The following is a 10,397-nucleotide window of genomic DNA, read 5'->3' on the forward strand; positions in this document are numbered from 1 at the left end:
CTGGAAATATTTATCTGACTACCAGAATATGTTAGCTAGCAGAGTCTAATAAAACTCTAGTTTGCATTTTGAATCTTCAAATGCATTGTTGTTATTTTTATAGGAATATTTTCATGTTTATCTTGTTAGGTATAAATTACCAGTAAAGTGCTGTGTAAACTAGGAAAGAAAGAAATGTGTCATTATATACTGAAGTTACACCATTACTGTGTTACATAGTCCATCAGATTCTCCTAAGATCCCATGGGTAGATTATTTACATGCTGCTGGTAAATGGAGTTCTTTGGACATTTTATACCATTAAAAACTCTAGAAACTTAATTAAAAATTATTTGATATATGTGCTCCCCCCCAAAATTCACCACAGGTAAACAATCATTACCATTAGGATTACTAATGTTGCTTTGCACAAATAATTCCCTAAATAAACAAACAAGTCATGAAGATTTGTTATGAACAATTTTCATCTACACATATAGGGATTATTACCTGCCACCACATTTTCTTTAAACATGATTAGATTTTCTTAGTTTAATGAGTTTGGAGATGGTTGCTTTTTCCTCTTTAACTTGCCAGATAAATCAGAAATATTTATTTTAAGAGACAGTTTAAAGAACTTCGTAATTCCCAATCTGTCACAATTTTATAAATAAATCTCAGTTAAATGCCTGTCAATGTTTCCAGCCTGGTCAAGCAAAAAGGGGGAAAAAGTATACAATTCATCAGAATAATTAGTTGATTGGGGTTAAATAATTCTAAGAATAAACATTTGATCTCCTGGCACATCACAAACCTCTTGGAGTGAGAAGGATTATAAATTAAATGTACAAGATTTAAAATGGTCCAGATACACCCTAAACATTATTGCAGGCATGTGGGACACATTTAGATAAGTTAAAGCCAAGTGTGGGTTTAAAGTTAAGCCATCTTTGATCAGTGGTTTAGTAAAGTTTAATTGCTTTGGTGTGAGGATAAAGGGTTGCAAAGGTGCAAACAGGTAGAGAGGAATAGTGGCAACAGTGCCCCCTGCTGTCCGGTGGTCACTCCCCTTCCCTGAATCTTAGGCATTTTTAGAGACATGGTACCCCAGGGGATAATGAAACCCTCTTAAGTGTATGGAAGTCAGGAAAGAAAGAACTAGCATTCACTGAGGGTGTATAACATTGCAAGCACTGTGCTAGCATTTAATTTAATAATAACATGAAGTTTATTACAAATTCAGGAAAGAATAGGATGAAGTTTATATAGAAACCGAGGTTCAAGAAACATGATTTTTACAAGAATCATAGCCAGAAGTGGAATGAGCCAGGATTTGGGCCCAGGTGTGCCTGGCTCCAAGGCCAGTCAGTGATTCTTACACCACAGCACGCTGGCAGTGGCTGGAAGCCATTGGCACAGCTCAGACTCCTGTAAGTACAGTAACCAATGGTCCTGATTTGCCTGGGACTGAGACAGTTCTGGGGAAGCTGGACTTTCAGAGCTACAACCAGGAAAACCTGGGGGCAAACTGGAACGAGTTGGTAGCCTTTGCTAGAATTCAATTGAATAAAGCATTAGGCTGAAAGGGTCAGTTTGGAAAAGGAGAAAGGCTGCCCAGTCCTCAGTCCCGTTCCTTTCTGTGGCCCCGGCTTTTGTGCCACAGGTGAGCAATCTCTGTTCTACTTGTCTAATACCATGACATGTCCTGGGGCACTGTCAAAGAAGTTCACGTTTCTGCCACTTAGGATTTCCTCAGTTCCTGCCCTAAATCATCTAAGTCAGTTGGAATTTAGTTAACTGAATAAATCATCCACTCAAGTAGACGGGAAAGAGCAGAGATTGTGGCATCACAGAAATATGGGTTCTGAGAGGATTAAGGAGGGCAGGAAAGAGGGGTGAGTAACAGAATTGACATTCATGGGATGCTCATTAATGCCCAGGGCACTGGGCCAGGTATTTTGGGCACATTATCTATTCTTATAACAAATCTAAAAAGCTATAATTTGTCCTAATTACAGATGTTGAAAATAAATTAATAAATAAAGCTCAGAATGAGGCTAAATAACTTGTCTAAAGTCAAACAGCTAGAAACAAAGGTGAACTCAGAATTTACTTCTGCTCAAAGCATGTGACTTTTTCCATTATACAGTGTCTGACACACAGCAGTGCTTAATAAACATTGAATTCCCCCTCCCATTCAGTTCCTAAGAACTTAAATTTATTAATTCCAATGTCCTTCATGTGATTTTTTTTAAAATGACATACCAAAAACTATTTTCCAAATGTTTATGATGGATATAGAGATTCATGATGGGGGATGAGATTACCTGCCTAAGTTCACTATACACGCTGAAGCTAGAAAATAATTCAAGCAACTACTCCAGTTCACTTTCACTGATAAGTGAGTTGGCCAACCCTCACTGAGACTGGATAGGACAGTGAACCATGAGCTGATACACAAACAAAGTAAGCAGAGTTCTTACAGTCTCGTCCGAAGTATTTCCTATACAGTTTTTTAAAATGGCAATTTGCCAGTCCAGATTAAATACACATGAATGTCTGGCAAACTACTGAAACAGTAATTACCAGAAAAACACAAAAGAGGTTGGTTAATAAAGGAACGTTTTCTGGCATACATACTTTGCCCCTGATTCTGAACGATGACATGAACTGGTAGAGGAAAGTGGAAAGACACACACAAAGGCATGGACACAGGGGTGGGGACATCGTGCACAGATAAATATTTATGTAATTGGAGTGGAGAAACCACTAATGGGCCTAAGTATTTATGGATGAAAATCAAATGTCCTACATGCAAATTAAAATGTCATGAGTGGAAAGTGAGCAAATATGATGTAGAGGTCAAAGGATATCTGCCAGACACCTGAACAAATAGAGGTTCTGTAGTAAAGAGGAATAGGCAGTTGGCTTTTGGGTAGAAAAGTGTCTGCCACTCATATCTAAAAATGGGAAGAATATCTACCTTATACAGTTGTTGTAAGGATTAGGGACATTTAAATAACCTGGCAAAAAGCAGGTGCCCAAGAAGGGTTTGCTGTTGTTGTATCTGGGCCATCGGTGATTCTGCTTTAGAACTCAGGAAAATATCTGTTTGAGGACACTATGGGCTTAATGTTCTGCTTTGGTGTATTAATTTAAAATGTGCCTGGCACATAATAGAAACAATAAAAATCTGTTGAATGAATGAATACATTTTAACTTTCTTCTCTGTAAGTATAACAAATAAGAAAACATAAAAGTCTACATCTGGCCCTGTGGAAAGGTCTACTTCTCAATTCAAGTTAGCAGAAGAACACAGCAAATGTGTAGTAATGATTTCAAGACAGAAATGTTGCCCTGTATTACATAATTGCCAAGGAGATAAACTTAATAGTGATAACTGTGTTCTCTGTAATGGCAAAATATTTTTACAGGCTCCTTCCAGTTGTTTCTGATTTTATGGCTGTGTTTCAATAAAGTCATTGAACTGTCTAATAAAGTTCTGGCCCTGAAGATTTCTAGACTGGTTTCTTCAACTTGTTCATTTTCTTTAGCAATATCTGAGTTGTACCTTAAGGAACTAGGGGCCTGGGTAAACAGGAGCCACTATTCTTACTCTAGACCTCTTTTCTCCTTATTTTCTCTAAACTCCATTTTTGATAGAGTCCCGCATTTCCCAAAATATGCTCTCTGGAAAATTATGCCTGTGAAAAGTAAATAGATACTATATAAAATATGGGTTCTCAGATCCAGTAAGATTATGGAACCCTAAGTTAACAAAGTTGAAGTTCTTTACTATGGAACTTCTCTTTAATATGGGAGTCTTTAAAAGGAAGCTCTAGTGTTCCTCAACTTTTTATTCATTATTGGCCTTCCTTCCCCAGGAGCCTTTTAAGACTTTATTTTCCTAATGGCCTTTTCTGTCCCCCCTGACACTCTCCAGTCCCCTTCCCCAACCTGAAATTAAATAATGAGTAAGATTTTGTTGGGTGGAGTTGAGCTTTGGAAGGCCACAAACCATTGTACTAAGATTTTTTTGCCCCCTAAGAACCAATTTTCACCCCCTTGGGGATGATATCATCTCAGTTGAGAATGAACACTCTAGTGTGAAATGCCCTTCAAACTTCTTGGACCATTGACCTTTTTCAAGTAGACCAATATTCCTGGGAACACACTTTGGGAAGCCCTGATTGAGTCAGCATGGAATATTTTAACACTTCATTGTTTTCTTATGACTCAAGAAGACAGTCTTCTCTTTATTACTGTAATTCCTGGTGTTAAAAGATAAACTGAGGCATATTAAAAATTTTAAGAGTGTGTTTGAGCAAAAATCCATTCCAGTCGGCACCAAACAGGAAGTAGTTAGAAGCACTCCAATGACAGGAGCTGGGGAAAGACTTTTATAGAGATGTCAGAGCAAAACAAGGAAGTTATTTGACTGGCTGTAGCTTAAGTGTTTGCCTTATTTGGCACAACTAGGCCATTTATAATTGGTTTCAATTTCTTAGCCTTGAGGCATTACAATTTAGGTTTTAGCTTCCTTACAGAAGTTGCTAAGGCATTAAAGCCACCTCAGTCTAATGGCCTTGTTTAATTTTAACGCTAGTATAAGACAACAATAAGGACAGGAGTTCAGTAAGACTTGTTAATTGAGAAGTCTTGTATCTGCCTCTCCTCTCCCTCTGGCCATCATCCCAGCCAATTTTTTAAAAATTATGGTGTAACATGCTTAAAGTGTGTAATGAGCACTAAACTTCAGTGTACAACTTGATGAATTTTCAGAGTTATGTACACATCCAGTTCAGGATATAAGCAGTAAATCAGAGAATCTTAAAAAAAATTCTTGACCTCCCAATATTCACATATTGCGTTTTTCAGACTTTAGTGAAGTTTCATGAAGAATCCACCCAAGGGAGCTTATTAAAATTGCATAGTCTTACCCTTGTATTCTCATTTTTTAAAATTGAAGTTTAGTTGATTTATAATGTTGTGTCAGTTTGGGATTTTAAATAAAGCACTCCAGGTAATTCTGATGCAGGTGGTCTATGGATCACACTCAAAGAAACACTAGCCTCCCTACAGGATAAAAGTCAAAGTCCTAAACAGGTATTAAGGTTTTCCCTAATTTGACCCAATTCTATTTTTCCGGACTCAACCCTTGCTGGTTTCTATCACGCTGAATTACTCACCTCTCCTTAATAGGTCATGCACTCATATTTCCCTTAAGCTGGAATTACCTTCCCATTCTTCTTTACATAGCTGACTCCTACTCATCCTTCAGGAGCTAGCTGCATTGTCATCTTCTCTGGGAAGTCTCCTTAACCACATCAGGCAGAATTAGTTGCCCCTCATTGTTCATCCAGAACTTTAATCAAACTCCTGTTATAATACTTATCACACAATACTGATTTTTTAATCTCCTTGTTTAGAAGTAAGCAGGAATATGTCTGACTCTTTGCTAAACCCCTAACCCTGCACAGGGCCCAGCACACAATGGTTGATGAATGAATGTCTGCTACTGATTTACCTGTGGAGTCACTTAGTTCTCATTTTCCAGGCCAGTGAGACTGCACACTCCCTACAGAAAGAGAGGACTTCTGACTGACTTTCCTAATCTCCAAAATCATGACAGGGATTCAGTAGTCAATGAAAAAACACCTACTGAATGAAAATAATCAGCACCCTTCTCTCAATTTAGTGAGTACCTCCATGATTCCTAAGCCCTCACAACTCCTGGAGGGAAACGAGTGGAGTGTGGGTATTGGGGGAGATACCCTCCCAATCTGCCAGATAAGAATGTTAAGGCTGGAAGCTGAGAGGCTGGGCCGCCAATGCTAGGTTCTTGGTTCTCTCTGCCCATTGCCTCCATAGAACACATCTGTGGCCATGGAGATGACTGACCATTACCATAAGTGGGCACGGTTTAGTGAAGACTAAGGAAAGGCCTTTCAGGAAGGCAAGGGTGCATGGCGACTCTTCGTCTTCTCACTCACCTCCTTATCTATTTACTTGCCTATTCATGTGTTTACTCATGTTTGTACTTGCTGATTTATTTTTTTAGCATCTTTGTAGAGAACTAAGCCGCTGAACTGGACAGAAGCCGCTTTGAGCACCTGAAGATTTACCAAGGTGAGCGCTAAGGACCACTAACCATTGGCTGGGGAAGGCTGAGGGGCGGGGTTCCTGCGGGCACCGGAAGCCCATTCGCCCGAAGGCGTGAGGGCGGGGCGAAGAGCGGTCCTGGAGGTGAGGGGCGGGGCGGTTCTCCTACTTAAACTTTCAGAGCCGGGTGGCGACCCCAAAGCAGTCCCGCAGGTAGCGGCTGCGCAGGCGCCAGTAGAGCATTGTGGGGCACTGGTGGGTCCCGTCCCTCACCCGGACCGTTTGGTTGGCAGGCTCTCGCGGGAAGCTCAGACGCATGCGCGCTGCGCCACGTCAGCTGAGGGAGGGAAGAGCTCCGGCTGGGGAAAGTGTTGGCCATGTGTGATGCTGGCGGTTACCGAGCCCTGCAGGCGAGAAGCGCGGGCCTACTCAAGGGCAGGCCCTGGGCGGCGGCGGCCACGGAGGAAGCCGGCTATGAGTACGGCTCCACGAAGTACCTGCGGCTGTGCGGCCTGGGCGGGATGCTGAGCTGTGGGGTGACGCACACGGCCGTCGTGCCCCTGGACCTGGTCAAGTGCCGCATGCAGGTGGATCCCAGCAAGTACAGGGGCATCCTGAGCGGCTTCGGCGTGACGGTGCGGGACGATGGGCTGCGCGGCCTGGCCCGAGGCTGGGCCCCGACCTTCCTGGGCTACTCCCTGCAGGGCCTCTTCAAGTTCGGCCTCTACGAGGTCTTCAAGATCCGCTATGCGCAGCTCCTGGGCCAGGAGAAGGCCTACGAGTGGAGAACCAGCCTGTACCTGGCGGCCTCGGCCAGCGCCGAGTTCTTCGCCGACGTGGCCCTGGCGCCGATGGAAGCGGTGAAGGTTCGCATGCAGACGCAGCGGGGCTACGCCCGCACTCTCCGGGCCGCAGCCCCCAGAATGTACGGCGAAGAGGGCCTGTGGGCCTTCTACAAAGGCGTGGCGCCGCTCTGGATGAGGCAGATCCCCTACACCATGATGAAGTTCGCCTGCTTTGAGCGTACCGTCGAGGCGCTCTACAAGTACGTCGTGCCCAAGCCCCAGAGCCAGTGCACCAAAGCCCAGCAGCTGGCTGTGACCTTCGTGGCCGGCTACATCGCTGGCGCCTTCTGCGCCGTCGTGTCCCACCCCGCCGATTCCGTCGTGTCCGTTTTAAACAAGGAGAAAGGCAGCACAGCCTTCGCGGTTCTCCACAAACTGGGGCTCGGGGGCGTGTGGAAGGGCCTGTTCGCCCGCATCATCATGATTGGCACCCTGACTGCGCTGCAGTGGTTCATCTATGACTCGGTCAAGGTCTATTTCAAGCTGCCTCGCCCTCCGGTCACGCAAGCGCCCGAATCCCTAAAGAAAAGGAAGTCGGTATGGATGGGACGGCTCCTGCAGCCACCCCTGCCAGTATTTCGATCCGGTGGGTGATTCGGACAAAACTAGTATGTAGGATGTTAATGTTTTTGGAGAGGTGACTTAACATGCGGTCCGAGTTGTCTTTAAGTGATTGATTTTTTTTTTTTTCTTTTTGGCAATTCAAGAAGATTGCAACTGTTTCATTTGGGGGTTTGAACCATTATCTTTGGGGAGTCAGCATGGTTGCTTTAACTCAGTAGCTTTTCAACAATTATAAGGAAAAAATTCTTAACAGGAAGTAATGTTAGGTGATTTAGTGCCTCTAGGTTGTATGTCCTTTGATTCACCATTCCATGGAGATACCCAAGCATCACTACTGAATAGCCTTCTAATGAGGTTTTAAGGTCAGTGCAACTATATAGGACAGAGAACAAAGTGGAATTCTGCTACATGGTGCTCATCTCAATAGAAATCGTGCCCCTTTGAATAGATGAAGGACTCATTCCATATTTCCTGTTCATGGCCATTACAGGTAAAAATTATTAAAAGTTAAATTGTGACTTAATATTGCCTGATAGCTGAGAAAGCTTTCACTGTTTTCAAAGAGCATGACATGAGATCTGCATTTTCTCATTTGGCTTTGTCCGATTCTCTTCCTGATGTTGCTGATTAGAACATAGCTCGCTCCAGGAAGTGCTACAATTGGATCAGTGTGGAAAACCAAAATGAGATGAAGGGCAGGCTCTGGGAATAAATATGTAAAGAAAAGCCTCTGTTCTCTAAAGATTTCTTTTGTACAACTCAGCTTTCAACAGCCATACATCCAAAGAAGATTATACCACCGTGACATTTAGCGCGTGCGCGCGCACGCACACACACACACACACACACACACACACACACACACCCTACAAATTACAACAATTTTTGGTTGGATATTAAGGAATGGTTTTGGTGACTTTGGAAGGAAAATTTCACTTTTAATGTAACAAATGCCATTCATTTCATTTGGTAGATTTTTCAGTAATCTTTACAATGCTTGAGGTTCATAAAATATATTGAGGTTATAAGGCACTTTTTCAGTTTTCTGTAGCCTTCACATCTCTAATTCAGGAAACTCTAAAATTAGTGAAATTCTGTGAATTAGAGATGTTTGTAGAATGTGAATAAGAAATGAACTTCAATATGTTATTTGATATGGTTTACCAAAATGTTACATGATTGCCTTAACAACTTGTATTAAAAGTCACAAACTCAGAATATATTAATGTTTTAACTATGTAATAGTAAAATGTTTAGTGGTTAACAAAAGTTTTAAAGTGTCCATGTATGTTTGAACTGTCTTGATTGGATAATAAAAGAGCTTGGAAAAAAAGTCAGAACTTGTGAATGAGATGCAATGAAATTACATTTAGTGCCTCTCTTTTGTTAGGGAGGATACAGAGAAAGGATGATTATGTATTTTTAAGACAGTTTGAATTTTCTTAGGCAGTTAGTGTCCAGATTTGTTGAAAAGAAAAGTTCTCAGGGAAGGCAAATGATAAATTTTGAGGCACTAAATTGTGCAGGTTCATTTTTGCAAAATTTTTTTGGGGGAGGGAGGTAATTAGGTTTTTTTTTAAATGGAGGTACTGGGGATTGAGCCCAGGACCTCATGCATGCTAAGCATTCAATTGACCACTGAGCTATACCTTCCCCCTGCCCCGTTTTTGCAAAATTTTAATAAAAATAAACTTCTGATTACTGTTGTCTTATAAAATGTGTGTAGGAAGTTTCTTTGGTCAACAATTTATTAAGTAAATTATTTTCTACCATAATTTAAGGAATTGCTGCAAAATCTATGGAGTTTCAAGATAGTAAGAGACCCCTTGTTCTGGTCTGTGGTATTTCATGATCTGTTGATGACACCAGATAATTCCTGTAATATACAATGTTTAGACAAGGATAATCTAAGGAGAACTGTTTGGCATGAATCTGACTACCATGGGCATGGTCAAGAGGATTGATTTGCTTTGTTTGGGTCAGCAGTTTTTGTATTCAGTCCCTAGATTTCTATTTGCCTTATTTTGTTTGTGATAGTTTACAAATGTCTGAATAAATAGGCCTTGGTAGCTACCAATGAAGAAAAAATGTAATTTAAGAAAGATAATATGAGTCCAAAGTCATTAGGCATTTTTTTCTAGTTACTATTCCTTTGGAACAATTTAAACTTCTGGTCAGTGTTTCACCTCATCTGTAATTAGCCCTCTGATATTGTGCATGTCTGTTAGAAAAGCCACAGTGTATCTGGTGTTGTTAGACATTTTATATTCGTTTTCACATAATCTCAATCCTTGAATTAGTCCATTTTCTATGTAAAGAAACAAGACTCAGAAACTAGGTGACTTGCTCATAAAGCTAATGAATGATGTAGTCTGAATCAGAGTCCACATTTTCACTACTCTAGCTCAGTACCTTGACATAACCAATGACTATCCTTTTCATAAATTGCTCTTTATAGTACTTCAAAAATATATTTTTAAAATCTTCTACTTGTATATACTACATAACTCCTAATTTTGCACTAGTGGAAAGTTTGTAATGTGTCTCAGTTGTGAAAAACCTATGGCCTAATTACTTAGAAGTAATCAAACTGCAAAATACTTAAATACATTTAATTTTAATATTTAAATCATTTCCTACACCAAGTCATTTCCTCAGTCCTAACTTGAAGGGACTGATGATCATAAAAACATTTATGTTTTTAATTTTTAAAAAAATATGTGGTACTGCAGTTTCAACAGGAGAATTTATTCTATCACATTCTCTAATTTTTCCCTCTAATCTTTAGTTCCTACAGCTAAAAAAACCTGGCTTAGGCTCTTTATCTTTCCCCCCAGGTGGTGATTAAAAGTAGCTTTTTCAAGTGTATGATATTAATTTATTAATTATATCATAGGGAGCTGTAAT

The 10,397-nt window shown here is 40.9% G+C and overlaps 1 pseudogene; it reads left to right on the top strand.

Moving 5' to 3' along the window:
- Positions 1-6,315: 6,315 nt before the first annotated feature.
- Positions 6,316-8,830, top strand: LOC102532071 (solute carrier family 25 member 3 pseudogene; annotated as a pseudogene).
- The last annotated feature ends 1,567 nt before the right edge of the window (positions 8,831-10,397 follow it).

The sequence above is a fragment of the Vicugna pacos genome, chromosome 13, assembly GCF_048564905.1.
Source record: "Vicugna pacos chromosome 13, VicPac4, whole genome shotgun sequence".
Lineage (NCBI taxonomy): Eukaryota > Metazoa > Chordata > Mammalia > Artiodactyla > Camelidae > Vicugna > Vicugna pacos.